Source organism: Saccostrea echinata, unplaced genomic scaffold, assembly GCF_033153115.1.
Source record: "Saccostrea echinata isolate AGI-Se365-2 ecotype Australia unplaced genomic scaffold, CSIRO_AGI_Sech_v1 ptg000014l, whole genome shotgun sequence".
Taxonomy (NCBI): domain Eukaryota; kingdom Metazoa; phylum Mollusca; class Bivalvia; order Ostreida; family Ostreidae; genus Saccostrea; species Saccostrea echinata.
In genome coordinates, this window is record NW_026889763.1 from 19908709 (window position 1) to 19928276 (window position 19568).

Here is a 19568-nt window from a genome sequence, read left to right on the forward strand (position 1 = left end):
GATGACCTAGCTGAAGTTGAAAATACAGTGCTACCTTGGTATATTGCCCTCCGTTATATTGCCACCCTCGCTTATTGCCAAGAATTCTCGAAGAACGGATTTCCCCCTTTTGTTAATACACCCGTTATATTGCCACCCCTGCTTATTGCCATCCGCCACTGGTTTTAGGAAACAAAAGGTCAAATTATATAAGGAAAACCCTCGAGAACAATGCCAATTACCTAGAGCGGGTCGGTAATTTGGACAACACACCCGTGCTTTGACAGTGGTTGTGGTGAAGCGTAACGGGCTGGACAAGGAATTCAGCTAAATTAAAAATAATTGGTGAATAAAACTCAAAATTAGCAATGTCTTTGGCGTGTTTTTATAAGAAAGAAGAATTATTTCATCACAGTAATGGAAACGTCAGGCAAGAGAAAGCGTACAAATTTGGATTACGAGAAAAAAAAATTGATTGATCAATATTCGATCTATTTGATTGTAAATCGCCGATTATTGCTTATCATGGATAATGCCCCCAACCATAATAAATGCAAATATTCATTTGTGTCCCCTTAGATTAAGAAGCCATTCTATCGATCAAAAGGAAATCCCACCTCTATTTTTAGACTACTATAATTCCGCACGTGAAAATATTAAGGATTCTGTTACCCCTGAATTTTTCATAAATTGTTGGGCACAGATTGGGTTGATTATTAAATATCAAAACAGAATCGGAAGAGAGGTACACAGGTACCAGCAAACATAAGAATGCATGTTTATTACAACAGGTTGACGTATTCTGACACGTGACTTGCCATTCGTCATGACACTTTACCAACCAAACTTTTTAACTGATTCAGAAATTCTTGAGACGGTGAAAAAAATCTACTTTCGATTCAGTTGAGATTAATAATAATTCTCAAAACTTTTTTAATACCGAGAGGTATAACGGCTACTGACATCTTTGTTATCAGGTTATTAAATTCTTAGAGCATGGTGAAAGAGCAGGGAATTGACAGGTGTTCAATATTCTGACATTTTGTTTCTTTTCAGTAAAAATATTGTAAACTAAAAAAATAATGACTTCTTTTTCAAAAAGAAACGAGAGCTTCCCTTATACGTATGTGCACAAGCATGACATTAACAGACTGTAACTGAAATGAATTACATAAACTATTTATTTTGCTTTGATTACCCACTGAATTGTAATTTATGGCAGAATTCGTTATATTGCCACCCTCGCTATAATGCCAAAATCTGCCTTGGACAAAAGCTGGCAATATACCGAGGTAGCACTGTACACTGTTTTATAAATAACTATATTTTGTATTTCCTGTCCTATATATACTAACGGTACATGATTAGATATATCATGTATAATGACATATTGATGATGCTTTATCAATGGACAGTAATTATTCATTTTTATTCCTACATTAACTTATTCAGGTGTGACCGGTCAACAGAGGATGCTTACTCCTCCTAGACACCTGATCCCACCTCTGGGATTTCCAGGGGGTCCTTGTTTTTCCAAGGCACTTCACAGATTTGTAATGTTTATACATTTTTTGAGATTGATCACTATTCATTATATTTTTTTCATTCACATGTAATTATCTCTTTGAACTCAAAATTAAAGACACCACAGAGGCATATACATCTGTTTCATATTTGAATATTTTACTAGACAAAGACATTAATGGCAAAGTAACAACTAAATTTTATGATAAACACATAACTTTAATTTTTCTATTATTAACTTCCCTTACTTATGTAGCATTATCACCTTCATATGGAGTTTATGACTCCCATTTGATTCAAAGGACAAGAGCATGTGTACCTAGTACAAACAATTACTAAAATGAGGCAAGCTATTGGCAAATAAGTTGATGATACAGGTTGAACATTTTGCAAATTCTGTGTTTGATACAATGACCTTGTTAACAAATACAGTCTACTGTACAGATAAGTCAAATGTTTACTGATCGATGTTTTTCATACAGAAATTGTTAGGCCATTATTTTCATACTGAATTGTCTACAGATTTATCCATTTCACCCTATTATGACAAGAAGCTCACAGCAGGTGTAACTAGTTGACAGGGGATGCTTATTCCTCCATGACAACTCATCCCACCTCTGATGTTTTAGAGATCTATGTTTGCAATGCTCACAATTAGTAATGTTTCAATGCACCTTTGAGCTTAAATACTGTTTGTAATCTTGATATTTCATTAAAGGTCTGCAACATTCTAATAGATGGGAATCACTTTATCTTTTTAGTTATGAACATTTCTTATCAACAAACCCTGTAAGAAGAAGGACGTCTGTTCTACAGCTTGTGGTGGATCATAGAACACATGATATCAACCAAGTTTAAAGGAAGCATGTATAGCCACAATAGAAAGATTTTAGGATTGTGAGAAACCAAATATGACAAATCAGAAAAAATTCCATGGGAGTGTGAAAAAAAAGAATAGTAGAGTGTAATCCTCAGGACTTTTTTCAGACTTCCATTAAGTCAGGAAATACTGTTGAACTGACAAAATTAACAAAAATCACGATTCTCAAAAATTTAAGGAAGATGTGCGAGTTAAGACTAAGACGGATATTAGGAGTTTTGATGACAAAGAATCAACCATTGGAAATATGGCTCTTTGAACTTGGATCTCATTGTTGGTAAGTGAATTAAACATTTATATCAATTATCTTGATTGTTAATGACCTAGCAATTTTAATTACTACCATTTAATTTTAACTAATTTTTACATGTACAGGGTTTTAAACTAACTTGTAATCTTTGATAGCAATGTGGGCTACTGAACCTCAATTCTGGGGCCCACATCAAAATTTATTCACCCAAAGATTATCACACCTTCTATTGAATATAAAAACAATAACCCCATTTTTCTTTTCTTTTTTATCATGTGTTTTGTGTTTCTTTTCTATCCGTTGTAACATTATGCACGACTTATCTAAATTTGAAGTGGAACTCTTCTGTTTATGAAGATTGATATGATCATTCAATATCATATATAGAGCACATGGCACGTTTTCATTCACAAATAACAACAGAACTTTTTGGTTTCTTGGGCTTATTGACCCGTCGATGTCACATTGTGCCTGACACAATCACTTAGACACTTTATGTATAAGTACTTCTTACGGGTAATCATAAAGCACTTTACTGATTATGAAATTTTTCAAGAGAAAAAAACAAAACATTCGGACAAAATTGAAAAACAAATATTTATTATCGTAAATTTTCTAATCGCCATGTGGGCAACTTGAACGTAATTTTAAGTCGCCCATATGGAACATTAGTCGCAAATTGCGAGTGGGCGACTGTTAATTTCAAACCCTGATGTAGCTTCTCACATTGATTTTTTTTAAAAATACATGTACATATATTTTTAATTTTCATGAAAGCTAATGGACAAGGTGCATGTATGACTTAACACCCCCCTTCCCACCCTTTTTCCAGTTTTAGCTCACCTGAGCTGAAAGTTCAAGTTAGATCACATATTGTCCAGTGTCTGTCCGTCCATCTGTAAACTTTTCACATGTTTTCAACTTCTTCTCAAGAAGCACTGGGCCAATATTAAGCAAAGTTGGTACAAAGCATTCCTGGGTAAAGGGGATTCTAAATTTTAAAATGAAGGGCCAAGTTTCCTTCCAAGGGGAGATAATCAAGAAATGCAAAAATAGGGTGGGACCATTGAAACATATTCTTTCAAGAAGCAATGAACCAGAAAAGCTGAAACTTATATGTAAGCTTCCTGAGGTAGTGTAGATTGTAAATTATTCAAATCTTGCCCCCACAGGGCATGATGGGGCCACAAATTAGGGGATGAAAATTTTACAATGAAATATATAGGGAAAATCTTCAGATATCTTCTTCTCAAGAACCACTGTGGCAGAAACGCTGATACTCATATAAATGCTTCTTAAGGAAGATTAGATTATAAATTGTTCAGATCATGGTCCCCGGGAGTAGGGTGGGGCCACAATAGGGAATGGATGTTTTACATTGAAAATATTGTAGGAAAAACATCTTTAAAATTCTTCTTCTCAAGACTACTGGACTAGTAAAGATGAAATTTAGTTGAAAGCTTCCTGATCGAGGTAGTGTAGATTGTAAATTGTTCAAAACATGTCCCCTGGGGGTAGGATAGGGAATCAAAACTTTACATTGAAATATATAGGAAAAATTTTAAATATCTTCTTCTCAAGAAATACTGGACTAGAAAAGATGAAAATAGGTGAAAGCTTTCTTAGGTAGTGTAGGTTTTAAATTGTTCAGATCATGGCCCCTGGGGGTAGGGTGGGGCCACAATCAGGATTACATTGGATAAATCTTTAAAATGCTTAATTCTTCTCAAGAACATTAAAGCCACGATGAAACATAATAATGTAAGAAGCATCCTCTGGTATCGTAGATTCATTTTTTATTAAATGAAGGCCCCTATATAAAGGGTTGGGCCACAAAAGATGATCAAAATTTTACATAGCCATTAGGAACACATGTATATTGGGGGGAAAATCTGTGGCAGAACAGCAGGGCCAAAGTGACTGATAGGTGAGTGTTGTTGCCCATGGGCCTCTTGTTTTGTTGTTCATAAGCCCCCTAGCTTTGCTTTGAGTCTAATCTCATAAATGCTTTTTCATTCAAAACTTACACAAAGTGTAGAGTAAATATTCATTTAATTAAAAGTAGGGATGAGTATCAAAATGCAAAAAAATTTAATCATGACTGTCACAATATTTTGACTTGTGTTTTATGATATATATTGATGCATATCACTTAATTTTTTTTTACTTTTGTTCTACGTGTTCTATAGAATATTAAAAAAAAATTCCTTGAAGTTTCCACTGTAAAATTGTTATTAATAAGAATAAATGTGTTCTTCAATCATTATGATAAGGTTTGTTTATAAATATAATTTATCATGTTTATAGAATCAGTAATCATGGTAATCCAAAATTCTATATCTCAAAAAAAAAAGTTTACATTTTGTAAAGTACAGTGAAGTCGTACTTAAATTAAGATGACTTGAATTCTTTTCTGATTTTTAAATTGACAACCAAAAAAGTAAAGATAATTAAGATTGCCTTTAACTGGTAACCAACTTCAGTTGAAAGTTATCTCCATATACTGGTCCATGTATAACAAACACCCCTAATTAAGAGACTATATGCGACAAATAAGGACATATAAATTTTATGAATTTATAATTGCAATAAAATCATGAGATATTTTTAGATTATGATAAAATCTGTTGATAGCAAATGTGTCAGATAACATGGTTAATCATGTTAATTATGTAAGTTTAACTGATAAGAGGGATAAGTTGAAGACACTAAGTCATGTAAGTTGACAACATATTTATTAAAAAATGGTGAATGAATTCTAGCAGTGGACAGGCTTTCTACAGTACAGTGTATATATACCGTATATACTCGCCTATAAGTCGGTTTTTTGGGAGTTGTAATTTGGACCAAAACTCTTTGTCCGACTTATAGGCGAGTTATAAAAAGACTGATATTTTAGACGGTCAACATGGTCAATCCCTCTAATAAAAGCTTAAAAAATACAACCGACTTATATGCGAACCAACTTATAGGCGAGTATATACGGTAATATATATATATTTATTTATTATATGATTGAATAATTCCCATCTCTCTGATTGGCTGAGATCCAACAATGTTAGAAAAATACTACGTTATATTGACCTGCACGTGACCTTTCAGGTCAATATAAGGAATTATTTATTCTACATTTGACCAAAAATAGATAGGGAAATTCCAAATTGATGCAAATAGTTTTGGAAAGTTATTTCACTTGCACCTGACTTCCATTCATATGAACATAACATTAAAGGCACATTGATTCTTTGGTGAGGGGTGGGAGTGGTGGGTTGCAGGAGGACTGCCGCTCTCTCCCCACCTTTTGAGAATGTAAAGTTTTATTTTAAATTTTAAGTATAAAAAATTTCAATGAAAGCCCCACTCCCCTCGTTTATGGATCTTTATATCCCACTAAATAAAATTTTGAGTTGGGAGAATTCTTTTCCTTTTTTTTTGGGGGGGGGGGGGGGGGGGGCTAGTCAAAAGTTTGTTTTCAGGTAAGTTGTCATTTTTTTCCCCTTCTAATGCCCCCATTTTCAAAATCAATCCTATATATGTGCCTGACATTTATTTCCTCTAGTCATTGACCCTAAACTAGAATTAAAAATTCCAAAATACATGTGATAAAACTGGTTGTTTTTAACCCTGTTTCTCTCATTATGTTCAGGTAGTACTTCAATAGATGTGAACAAGTAAGATGGCATGGATTGCTTAATGAGTGTGTGTCATTTAATCATATAATAAAACAATTATTGCTGTTTTTTCGGTCAATACGATGATTTAGCCACCTTCGAAGTACAATATTCACCTCGCCCTTCGGGCTCGGTGAATACTGTACTCTTCAGGTTTCTAAATCATTGTATTGACCTCAAAAACCAGCAATAATTGTATAATATTTAATGTATATATGTACAGCTAATATTTGTATGTTAAGACTTCCTTTACACAATATTTTTTTAATTCAAAAGCCCCTGCAACCTACGCATCTAATGATTATTTTTTTCAAATTTAATCTGCCATAGCAAGAATGATTCGAGTGATGAAAAATATTTGCTAAAATGGATAGATTAAAATTTCTAATGTTTAAAAAATGTTTTCTCTACTCATTATTCATTAAAATTTTATGTAAATCTAGTTTTAAATTTTATAATTCTGTTTGGATCACCAAATGTAAGAATATCACTTTAAAAAAAAAAAAAAAAAAATCTCAATCCAAAAAAGAAGGGTCTTTTTATATGTTTAACATTTGAGGGGGTGTAAACTTCTTATTTTAATAGTCCCATGTCGTTTAAACTGGAGAGAACTATAGATTTTCTCCTTGACTGTCTGTCAGTCTGTCCCATTTGGTTTTCCACACTTTTTGTTTTATTAAAACCGTGCTCTGAAAAGAGGGATTTTCCTTTTAATTTATTTAGTTAGCATGTTCATTTATGACACATCATGTACATGTACTAAGATCAATATTTTCATGATGTTCATTTTAAAATTAATGAATATACTACTGTTCCAGAGAGTCTCTAAAATATTTGTACACCATATGTTATTATTTTAGTCCCCTTGACCAGTGAAACCGAAGGGGACTACAGGTTTCCCCTTTATCTGTCTTTCAGTCTGTCTGTCAGTCTTTATCACTTGGTTTTCTGGATTTTTTTTCTAAACTATGAGCATTGGTGGCATATTTCTGCCCCCTACATGCAAGATAAATTATGTTTACATTCAACATAATTATGTAGATATGCAACTTATTTATGCCAACATGCAAAATAATTATGTTACCTGCAAGTTTCCAACTTCTCAAGAGGATCTAATTTTAAACTTTACTTATGCACACCATTATATGACATCATACAAGCAAGATGTAACAGAATTATGTTGACATGCGACTAATTTATGTTAACATGCAAGATAATTATGTAGACATGCTACTTATTTATGTCAACATGCAAGATAATTAATGTTAACATGCAACTTACAGTGCAGGAAACTAATTTTGTTACAGCATCAATGCTGATTTGAATGCTTCCTTTGCTTGCTGATTTGAATGCTTCCTTTGCTTGCTGATTTAATGCTAGTGATCCTTATCCTGATGCTGTTTTATAATTAGGTCAATGCTACCGGAAGTAGCATCATGCTACCGGAAGTAGATAATGAATTTCAGCATTGCCGTTTAAAGCAATAAAAGTGCCTTTTACAATTATTTGATCATAATATCTCACTATGTATCAATAATGTGAATACTTTAACCAATATTCTTTCTTTCTTTTTTAATTTTTTACTGAATTAAAACTCATTGATTTTCTGATGCTAGTAGGATAATGCTGATTTTATGTAGGTCAATGCTGGTTTTATCCTTTGCTTGCTGATGCTGATCCTGGTAATGCTGTTTTTTAAATGCTGATCCTGATGCTAGCTCGATCCTGATGCTACTAATGCTTATGCTGATGCTGGTTTATGTAACAAAATTAGTTCCCTGCACTGTATTTATGTCAACATGCAAGATAATTATGTTGACATGCGGGTTAATTTATTATGTCAATATGTGAGATATGTTTGTTGACATGCAACTTATTATCTTGCATGCATATGTTGACATAATTATTTTGCTTGTTTAAATATAACTCGCATGTTGACATAAATAAGTTGCATGTTGACATGTATTCTGCCTGTATCTTGCAGATAGTATAACCACACAATATTTCGGTGCATAGATTTATTGTGTAAATGCGGTAAAGAACTGAAACAAAACAAAAAATAGAATTACTTATCAATAACATGATAAATAGTATCAATATATAACTATAGATATAGCATAAACTTTGTAATAAGTTGTAAATGAAAATATTCAAGAGGTAAATAAAAATAAAGATTCACTATTAAATCCAGAATATAAAGTTTTGACACAAGTGGGTTTCCATAGAAAAATGTTATGAACGTACTCCAGTTTTATGTTTAAAGATTATGACAATAATAGGGTTCCATACTTTAGAGTGATAACAATAGATATTCCTGATATATTCAAATTACAGACATTTCATTCAAAAACAGTATACATATAATAAATATATGCGTAATAAATATAAACAGCATAAGTAACTTACAGTGTGTGGCAGCATAGGTCAGAAATTTGACATAATGGGATGAGTCTCCTAGTGTGGGCCACACAAAGGAAAACAACACAGGAAGTGAGGAATTAAGGAAAAGTAACTCTTGATTTACAAATAAAAAAATAACTCTAGAAATTATAGGACAGATAACTATTTGATTAAGAAAGATAACTCTAACTGTGAAATAGATAAATAATTTAGGAAAATAAATATAGAAATATAAAATTAGAATGTTCATAAACATTACACTCCCCGTCTGATATCTGAGTATATCACTATGAACCTAGTTACAAAAAATGTTTCAAAATAAGAAATATAAGTTTTCTAAGAATCTGAAATATTGTTACATGTAATTACACTGCAATCAGGAGCACAGTCTCTGTGAGCGGATGCGTATAAAACACATTAATACCGTCCCTGTTCACACGGAGTCTTACTTTACGGACTTTCTTGTCAGATTCACTTGGGTACACTTGCTCCACCACTGCCATCTTCCAGTCACAACGATGTGCTGAGTTATCTTTCAATAAAACGACATCACCGATAGATAAATTTCTCTGGGTATGCGTCCACTTCTGTCGACTTTGCAGCGTGACTAAGAACTCTTTACGCCATCGTTTCCAGAATAGGTCTGCGAGTAGCTGAACTCTCTTCCACTGTGCCTTGAATGCATCCTTTTCTTCAAAGGGTCCAAGTGGTTCTCCACCTTTGTCCGTCTTCTGGGTCAAAAGAGTGTACGGAGTAAGTATGAATGGGTACTCTGGATCCGTTGAAACTGGCACTAGCGGTCTTGAGTTTATGATAGCGCTTGCCTCTGCCAAGAATGTAACAAGACTTTCATGTGTCAACTTCTTTGCAGTACCTTCTATCAACAGGGAGTCTAAGATTCATCTTGTAAGGCCTATCATCCTTTCCCAGGCTCCACCCATGTGGGAGGAGTAGGGTGGATTGAAGATCCATACTGTTCTGTTCTCCAAAAGAAACTTCTTGACAGGTCCATCTTCTACATTAACCATATTGATTCCTAGACTTTCTGTTGATCCCACGAAATTTGTGCCACGGTTCGATCTGAACTCTTTAACATGACCTCTTATAGCAGTGAATCTCCTAAGAGCGCTAATGAAGGACGAGGAACTCATCTCTTCTACTACCTCGATATGAACAGCTCGAGATGTGAGGCAAGAAAACATTATCGCCCAACGTTTTGCATGAGCCAATCCTCCTCTTGTTCGACGTGCAATAACTTCCCAAGGTCCAAAGGTATCTACCCCTACACTTGAGAATGGTGGTCCAGGTGACAATCGATCTTGAGGTAAGTCTGCCATGATCTGATGTTCAGGTTTTCTTCTCATCTTTCTGCATGTCACACAGTTGAATATAACTGAAGATACTATTCGTTTGGCTCCTGTTATCCAATAGCCTGCGGATCTGATAGCGCCCTCCGTGAAATGGCGTCCCTGATGTTTAGTGAGTTGGTGGTAATGGCGCACCAAAAGCATAGCCATATGTTGCTTTCCAGGAATAATGATAGGGTTTCTCTCATTGATTTTCAACTCTGATTGTGTTAATCGGCCTCCTACACGTAAGATGCCATCACTGTCTATGAAGGGGTTTAATTTCATGAGTGAATTGCTCTTGTTAAGTTCTCGATCTTCTGTGATGCATCTGATTTCTTCTTGAAACACTTCTCTCTGGACCTCTCTGATGATGTGTTTCTCTGTTTCAAGGTAAAGGTCAACAGTATTTGCCTTGTTGCAGATATGCCAACCTCTGCATGGTGCTGTTCCACTCCAACATCTAGCCACATGTTTTAACTTTGCCATCCCTGAAACCAAACTATTCCATGTTGAGTAGTTGACTAGTCGTTTAGTTCCTATGACAGAATCTCCAATGTGTAGCTTTTTAACTGTCACGGCTGGTCTAATCTCTTTATCACTCTCGGAATCTATGAGATCATATTCCAGTGTAAGTAGTTCATCAGTTTTGGGTATTTCTGAAGTGTCTTGATCTTGACTGTTAAGAAACCATTGTTTTGGTCCAAAGAGCCAGGGACTGTGTTTCATATTTTCAACTGAGATGGGTCTAGTTGCTTGGTCTGCAGGATTATGTTCTGATGGCACATAACTCCACTGCTCTGGTGACGAGACCTTATGAATTTGCTCAACTCTGTTGCTAACGTAAGTGTAAAATCTTCTTGTCTTATTGTAGATATAGCCAAGGACAACTTTACTATCTGTATGAAAATGAATTTCTTTGGGTTCAATGTCCAACTGATCTTTGATGATTTTGGCGATTTCAGTACCCAGTACTGCAGCACATAACTCAAGACGAGGGATGGTAACTGCTTTTTTAGGTGCCACTTTTCCTTTACCGAGTATAAAACCTTGATGTAAATTGCTATCTAAATCCTTTGCTCTAAGAAAGGCAACTGCGGCAATGGCATCTTCTGACGCATCCGTAAAAACGTGGACATCTTTCCTGACGAGACTCTCAGTCGGAACAGGAAGGTAAGGACGAGGGATTTCTAGGTTCTCAAGATGCAGTAGTTGTTGTTTCCACTCCTCCCACTCCTCTTGGTATTGTTCAGGTAGATGTTGATCCCAGTCTGTAGATTCTAACGTCAACTTTCTCAACAGCAATTTACCTCTAATGAGAACTGGTGCAACAAGTCCTAGGGGATCATACAAGACAGGACTCCTCGGCGAGTGTATGGCTTCTCGTCTAAGGAGAGTCTGAATGTAAATGAATCGGTTCGTAGATCCCAGCTTATCCCTAGACTACGCTGAATGGGAAGGTTATCTTTCAAGAGATCAAGTGACATCAGGTCTTTTGCAAGGTCTTCAGTAGGAAAATGTTTCATCACATCACTGCTGTTAGATACAAATTTGTGAAGCCTAAGACCTCCTTCTTCCAACAAAGCTTGTTGTGTTCTCTTCATCAGGCTAACGATTTCTTCTGCAGATGACATAGAAATCAAACCATCGTCAACATAAAAATTGCGCTCCACAAAACTGCGGACGTCACTTCCATAGGTAGCTTCAGCATTATGTGCAGTTCTTCGAAGTCCATATGTAGCAACAGCAGGTGATGGACTATTGCCAAAAACATGAACGCACATCCGGTATTCTACCAACTGCTTGTGTGGATCGTTGTCCAAGTACCAGAAGAAACGTAAGTAATTTCTGTGATCTTCTCGTACCTTGAAACAATGAAACATCTGCTGTATATCGGCCATGATACCAATATCATCAAGTCTGAATCTCATGAGAACACCAAGTAGACTGTTCGTCAGATCAGGGCCAGATAGAAGCACATTGTTTAACGATACACCATTACACTGTGCAGATGAATCAAATACCATTCTTACTTGGTCTGGTTTCTTAGGATGGTAAACGCTGAAGATTGGTAAGTACCAGAACTCGTCAGTGTCCTTTAATGGTGGTGCTAACTCTGCATGTTGTGCATCAAGAATGCGTTTCATGAAGGCAACTGCATGTTCACACTTCACTGGATTCTTTCTTAGGCTAGTGTCTAAAATCATTGCTCTTTTCAGTGCTTGTTGTCTATTGTCTGGAAGTCTCTGTCTTGGCTCTCGAAATGGTAATGGTGCAACCCATTGGCCACTTTCGTCACGAGAAAACTCCTTATCCATGATGGCCAAAAATTCTTTGTCCTCCACAGACAATCCAGGCTTATCATCATCATGAGATGTCTGGAAAATGTTCTCCCCAATCGATTCACTTCTAAATTGATGTTTTAAGAATACATCACACTGTCTCTCTTCAGGTAAGTTTTCTTTTACTTTGATATTGTTCGGACATGGTGTGGATAATGTCGCTCTTCCATCAGACAAAACTGCAATTTTGTTTGCTACGACAACGTCTGGTCTATGAGTTCTTCCGAGACAAACTTCTCCCACAATTACCCATCCAAGATGAAGTTTCTGGGCATGTGGAGTATTAGTGGGTCCAATTCTCTGTTCAATAACATGGTGCACGTCACCAAAGTCACGTCCTATCAATAGAAGAATGTTGGTACTTGCATCTAATGGCATCAGGTGTTTAGATATGTCCTGTAAATGAGGATATCTGTCTGCTACTTCAGGTGTTGGTATCTCTCGTCTATTATCAGGGATTTCATCACACTCGATAACTGTTGGAAGGTTGAATCGACAACTTCCATCAATGGCTTCTACTACTAGTCCGTTGACTCTTCTTCCGCTACAGGTAGATTGTCCGCTGCATGAAAACAGAGTATATGATTCTGCGTCACTCTGAATATTGAAGAAGTCGAATAATTCGGATCTAGCTAGCGTACAATTACTCTGTTCATCGATGATTGCATACACCTTGATAGCCTGCTCTTTGTTGTCAAAAGGATAAACAAGTACAGGAAGGACCTTCGCACATGATCGACCACTGAATGTAGTTCCACAAAGTTCGGTACACTTATTGGAGACATGTGTTTTCGTCTGAGTTTTCTCCCCGCCGTAAACAAGTCCTTTGTTAACTTTATACTGTTCCTTGTCTCCTTCGCCAGCAGATCTGGATTCAAACTTTCTTTGTTCTATGTGCAATGCTGTTGCATGGCGACTGCTTCCACAAAGGTCACATTTTACATTGGCTTTACAGTGTCTTGACAAATGTTTAGATTCACAGCATTTGTAACAGAAGTCCTTTTCCCGAAGAAAATCCTTCCTTTCTTGTAATGGCATGGCTCGAAAAGCTCTACAGTGGTTCAATGAATGAGACGCTTTGTGTATTGGACACCTTGAAGATTGTTCCTGTCTTTCGTGTTTGTTTCCGTCATCTACTGTGAGATCAGTTTTCCGATTGTGAACACTTAACGATCGCTTCAGTTCATTTGTCCTTTTCTCCGCTGTTGGTACTGTAGATCCATCGTAATGAAATGCTGGATCATTCTTTACAATGCTGAGTTCCCGTATGAAATTCACTAGGAAACTGAATGGTGGAAACGGAACGTTGTAGTATTTCTTATACTTGGATGCTTGCGACACCCACTTATCTTGTAGACTTTGGGGCAACTTACTGATGATAGGAATAACACCGGACGATGAGTCATAGTATGACAGGAGTGTAGCATACTGGGCGTTCTCCTTTGCCGATTCTATCTCTGTTAGGATGTCCAGTAGATCGTATAGCATTTTAGGTTCCTTCATGGTTATCTTAGGAAATCTGCTGAGCTTATTCTTCAAAGCAGCTTCTATCATTTCTGGTCTACCATAACGCTCTTCAAGTCGTTCCCAAATTCGGTAGAGTCCTTTGGGTGGGTCATTGATGTTAGAACCTCTAATGCTGCTAGCGAATTTCTTCGATTCTGGTCCCAACCACTTGATCAACAAATCCATTTCTTCAAATGCGGAAATGTTCAATTCTCTCACTATACTGGTGAAACTAGCCTTCCATGTTTGGTAACAATCTGGTTTATCATTGAATGGACTGAACCTTGACATCAGAAGATCTTTCTTCAGAAGAAATTGTGTCAAGTTCGCAACCACTCCTGTATGTGAATATGGATAGAATTCCTGAGCTGCTGGATTAAGGTGGAAGCTATTGACGTTTAGAGCAGCAGGTTCAGTTGATATCTTGACATTGGTTTGTGATAGAGTATCTCTAGTATCTTTGTTGAACTCTTTGTACATGTCATCCTTTTTATGCAGTTGTTCAAATGACACATAATCACTCTTTGCTTCACTGAACTTTGAATGTTCACTAACATAGTTTGCAGTGTATTCTTGTTTAGTTGCTCTCAAGGAATCATTACTGCCTGGGGGATGTCGTTCCGGGAATGAAATTATCTGAGATCTTTGATCCTCAAGCCCATCTATTTCTGCTTTTATCGAATCTACATTCTTCTGGCATTCTAAGAGTCTTAATTTGGCTTCAAGTAAGGCTTTCTGTTTCTGAAGTTCTGTTTCTTTCTCAGCATACTGGAGTTTCTTTATCTGTGTTTTAGATGTCTCCTGTTTTTTCTTAGATGCTGATGAATGACGGCTGCTGTTTAAGATAGAAACTTCGGATCGTGTTTCATATTTCTCAGAAAGTATTTCTGCAGCATCTATAAGTAAGTCTTGAATCTGATGATCAAAATTGTTCATGACACTCAAACATTTCTGATGTCGAATCATCTGGTTGTCTAGTTCTGCATCACTTTCATCTGTGCAAGTGCGATTGAGAAAAGAAATGAGGGACTCATAACTTTCCATGTATTCAGATTTGGCCTCTTCAAATCTGGCTTCAATTTTCCTTAGATACTTAATATCAGTGCAGGAGTCATCAAATTCTGTCAAGATTGCTTCAAAAACTCTCCATGCTTTCTTGAGGGTGCTCAAGTAAGACGTCAAGTTGGATTGGTACATCTCCTGGCCTCTTGGAGTTAACTTGCGTACTCTTCTTTCCATTTCTGACATCACTGTACACTTTCTTTACTATTCTGCCTGTATCTTGCAGATAGTATAACCACACAATATTTCGGTGCATAGATTTATTGTGTAAATGCGGTAAAGAACTGAAACAAAACAAAAAATAGAATTACTTATCAATAACATGATAAATAGTATCAATATATAACTATAGATATAGCATAAACTTTGTAATAAGTTGTAAATGAAAATATTCAAGAGGTAAATAAAAATAAAGATTCACTATTAAATCCAGAATATAAAGTTTTGACACAAGTGGGTTTCCATAGAAAAATGTTATGAACGTACTCCAGTTTTATGTTTAAAGATTATGACAATAATAGGGTTCCATACTTTAGAGTGATAACAATAGATATTCCTAATATATTCAAATTACAGACATTTCATTCAAAAACAGTATAAATATAATAAATATATGCGTAATAAATATAAACAGCATAAGTAACTTACAGTGTGTGGCAGCATAGGTCAGAAATTTGACATAATGGGATGAGTCTCCTAGTGTGGGCCACACAAAGGAAAACAACACAGGAAGTGAGGAATTAAGGAAAAGTAACTCTTGATTTACAAATAAAAAAATAACTCTAGAAATTATAGGACAGATAACTATTTGATTAAGAAAGATAACTCTAACTGTGAAATAGATAAATAATTTAGGAAAATAAATATAGAAATATAAATAGAATGTTCATAAACATTACAACATGAATAAGTCACATGTTGACATAAATAAGTTGCATGTTAACATAATCATCTTGCATGTAAAATATAACTCGCATGTTGACATAAATAAGTCGCATGTTGAAAAATATAAGCTGCATGTTAACATTATTATCTTGCATGTTGAGATAATTAAGTTGCATATCTACATAATTATCTTGAATGTTGACATAAATAAGTCGCATGTCTACATATTTATCTCGCATGTTAAAATAATTATTTTGCATGTTGACATAGATAAATTGCATGTCTACATAATTATGTTTCATGTTAACATAATTTAACTTGCATGTAGAGGGCAGAAATATGCCAGCATACTAAACACCCACAGATACAGTGTACATGTGTATTTAGCTGATTTTTAGTACATGTGTGTGTACCTTGATAATTAAGTTACAGATCAAGTTTGCATTTCATTCCACTTTATTGATTTTTGACAGAATTATAGCCTTTCTAATTTTTAAGGGGAACCAGATTACATGTACATTTGCGAATAATTCCAAATTCAAATAATACACTGTTTTATATATATATATATATATATATATATATATATATATATATATATATATATATATATATATATATATATATATATATATATGCAGGAAGGATTTGATAATTTGAAGTGTTTTTTTTTAAACATGCATGATTAAATGATCATTTAAATTTAATTTCAATATAGATGCATGCAAGATGGTGGGCTAAAGAAGAAAACCAGGACAAAAGAAAATTCCTAGTGTTCATCAGAAAAAATAATCATGCAGCCATTTTGAGTGCTTGAATGTCCAACTGAGAGAGCCAGCCAGTTCGAAAAATATTTCTTGGAAGTTAAACAAATTCTGCTGTGACAATTGAATTAAAGCTTTAAAAGTACATTTAAAAACATTCTGATTCATCTATAAGTGAGACTAGATTGCCTTTGACAGTTGCCAGTGGAATTCAGATCTTCTAAATTGTACCAGTATTAATAAATTGAAGTGAGTTGCCTTAAAAATAACATTTGTATATGGTGTACATTACTTCAAGAAGATATAGCACACCTGTTTAAACAGTGAGGTCCATAGCTAAACATGGATATGGAATTTAGCTCACCTGATCCAAAGGCTCAATTGCACAATTCTGATAAAAAGAAGTTTCTGGTATCCAACAATGCAACATTTATGTTTTGACTGTTTGTCCTCCATTAAGTTTTAACATTTTCTTTTTTTTTTCTAACATTTGGTCAATGTAAACCACATTTGGTACAATGTATCTCTGCTTAAAAGGAATAAAGCTTATTCAAATAAAGGTGCTGCATCTTTTTTCAAGGGGAGATAATGAAGAAATATGAAAAATGGGATAATGTCATTAAAAATCTGTTATTTTAAGGTATTCAATGTATAATGAAGGAATATTGAGCAATTTTGAATTATTTTAAACTAGTTAAATATGTATTGCTAGATATTAATGATGAAAGTAAAATGAACCAAATTCACATGACTGATAACATATTAGAAACTGCATGACCATTTTGCACCGTAAACATTTTCAAGAGTTATCTGCCCTTGATGCAAAGAAGAAAATTTAAATTTTGTCAATATATCTGTGGTAGATGACTTATTTTATTTCATATTTCAATAAAGAGAGAGTTTATGCATATTTTCACAAGAGATTTGTATGAGGTTCAAATTACCTTTTTGAATATCTAAACAAAACATGCGCTGCCCATAGACTTCAATATAATATTCAAGGTGCAATTAATTGGACAATAATCAAAATTTTGTAAATTCCTTTGGTGGTGTACTTTTATTTGATAACATCTTCAAAATGCTAATTTGATTAAAAACACTGGACCATTCATTTATTAGGTACAGAATATGGTCATTATACATTGAATACCTTAAGAACAATTAAGAACAACTTGATCATATAAGACAAATGTTATCCAAGAGTTTTCTTAATGAGCATGGATTCAAGTTTTTTTCATTGGCCATAAGGCGAGGATAGAGCTGCAGAGGGGTTAAAAGTTTTGCCTGAGAGTATGTATAAGTGATAATTAGCAGGGTGACATTTATAAAGCAAATTCATATGCCAACATTACAACATCATATAGATTTAGTTTTTTCAAATTATAAACATTGGGGTTAGGAAAGGGCTAAAAGTAGGGTTTTCATTTTGCATGTATCTATGTGTCAGTATTTAATTTTGTTTAAATTATGGACATTTGGATTAGAAAAGGACTAAAATTAGTGGTTAAATTTTACATGTATATAGGTGTCAACATTTTTCATGGGAATATGGAGGGGAAAAATCTTTAAAAATAATCTCTTTAAGAGCAATAGACACAAATTGACTCAGGCAAGCATTTTGGCTTTGGCATCTTCAGTGTATTAGATTTCATTCTTATAATTTTAGGAACATAAAAGTACACCCTATTCTGAAGAAACACAGCGAGTTTGATTTTTTTAAAATAATAAATGATTTTAATGGAAAAAGATGAATTAAGCCTATAGTCATAAAGGTCCAGTTTTCCCTTTGAAGTTTTTATAAGGGGTTTTACCTATTTAATAAGTAATTTGAATTTGTACTTGGTTGTACATGACACACATCTCTGTCTATGTAACAGTATATTATATATGCAAATATTGTTCAGAATTAGTTGCCTTATTAATGAAATTATTTGTTAAGATTAAAGTGGGCCTTCTGGTCAGGTGGTTTTTTATTTTGCAATCACTTTTTCATCTTTTTTTTTTAAATCAAATTTGAAAATATGTAAAGAGATAGGCTTTATTCACTATTTATATTTCAAATCTCAGTCTATTTTATTATTTTATTATTTGATCCACTAGCCTAGCCCGTATTCTTTAATGTGCTAAAATATTCTCATTACATAAATGAATTAATTAAGTAAATTCGTATTCATTTTATCAAATATATATGTATGTTTGATTGTGTCGGTCAAAAGTCTTTTAGAACTTGTAACCAAGCTTAAAAAATTCATTGTTTGCATATGCAATATCCGGTAACAATATCCGGTAACATGCCTCAAATTTTGACCAAAATTAGCCACACTCTCCCTGCTACCGTCCTACGTTCAACAAAAGAATCGGTGAAAATGTTATGCACCCCCTCCCCCGCTCCACGTTTTGGGTACTTATATGAGAATCCTCCCCTTTTTTCATAATTCCCGCTTTGCATGATATTGATGGAAGGGGTTAAGAAAAATAATATATTATTAATAAGGTTGGATACAGGTGTGATTGAATCAGGGCTTTGGAGCACACCCCATTAAAGAAATTTTGGAAATACTTAAGAAACCAATTTATCTTGATTATTTCTTTCTTCTGTGGAGAGCACATTGCGGAGTTCATAAATCCACAAAACCTCTTTTCACTAAATTCAATTTTCATGCTACAGGAGTTGAAGTGTCTTGATTTTATTCCCTATTAATAATTCATTAATTATTTATTCAAAATGAAAATTTAAAAAAAAAATGATAATTAAGCACGAGTTTCAGTGCCACCCCCCCCCCCCCCCCGCTCCCTCAAAAAAAAAGCATAAAGTTCAACGAATGAACGCATTATCTGAAGACTGGGTATTAAATTGTTGTCCTTCCTCTTTGACAATGTGTTCTATAGAATGCATTCATCAAGATCATAACCCAGTGGTATCTTAAGAAATTTTATCGATGTAGATAACCACTACAAC

At 34.6% G+C, this 19568-nt stretch overlaps 1 protein-coding gene and 1 long non-coding RNA gene across 2 annotated transcripts in view; one reads left to right on the forward strand and one right to left on the reverse strand.

Moving 5' to 3' along the window:
* The window catches only part of LOC133186914 (uncharacterized), a 492852-nt gene that overhangs the window by 23793 nt on the left and 449491 nt on the right, over positions 1-19568 (reverse strand). The window lies entirely within an intron of this gene.
* On the forward strand, positions 2594-17168 carry LOC133187334 (uncharacterized). The gene is made up of 2 exons (XR_009721175.1): positions 2594-2660; positions 16564-17168. It is a non-coding gene; the product is annotated as an uncharacterized LOC133187334 (long non-coding RNA).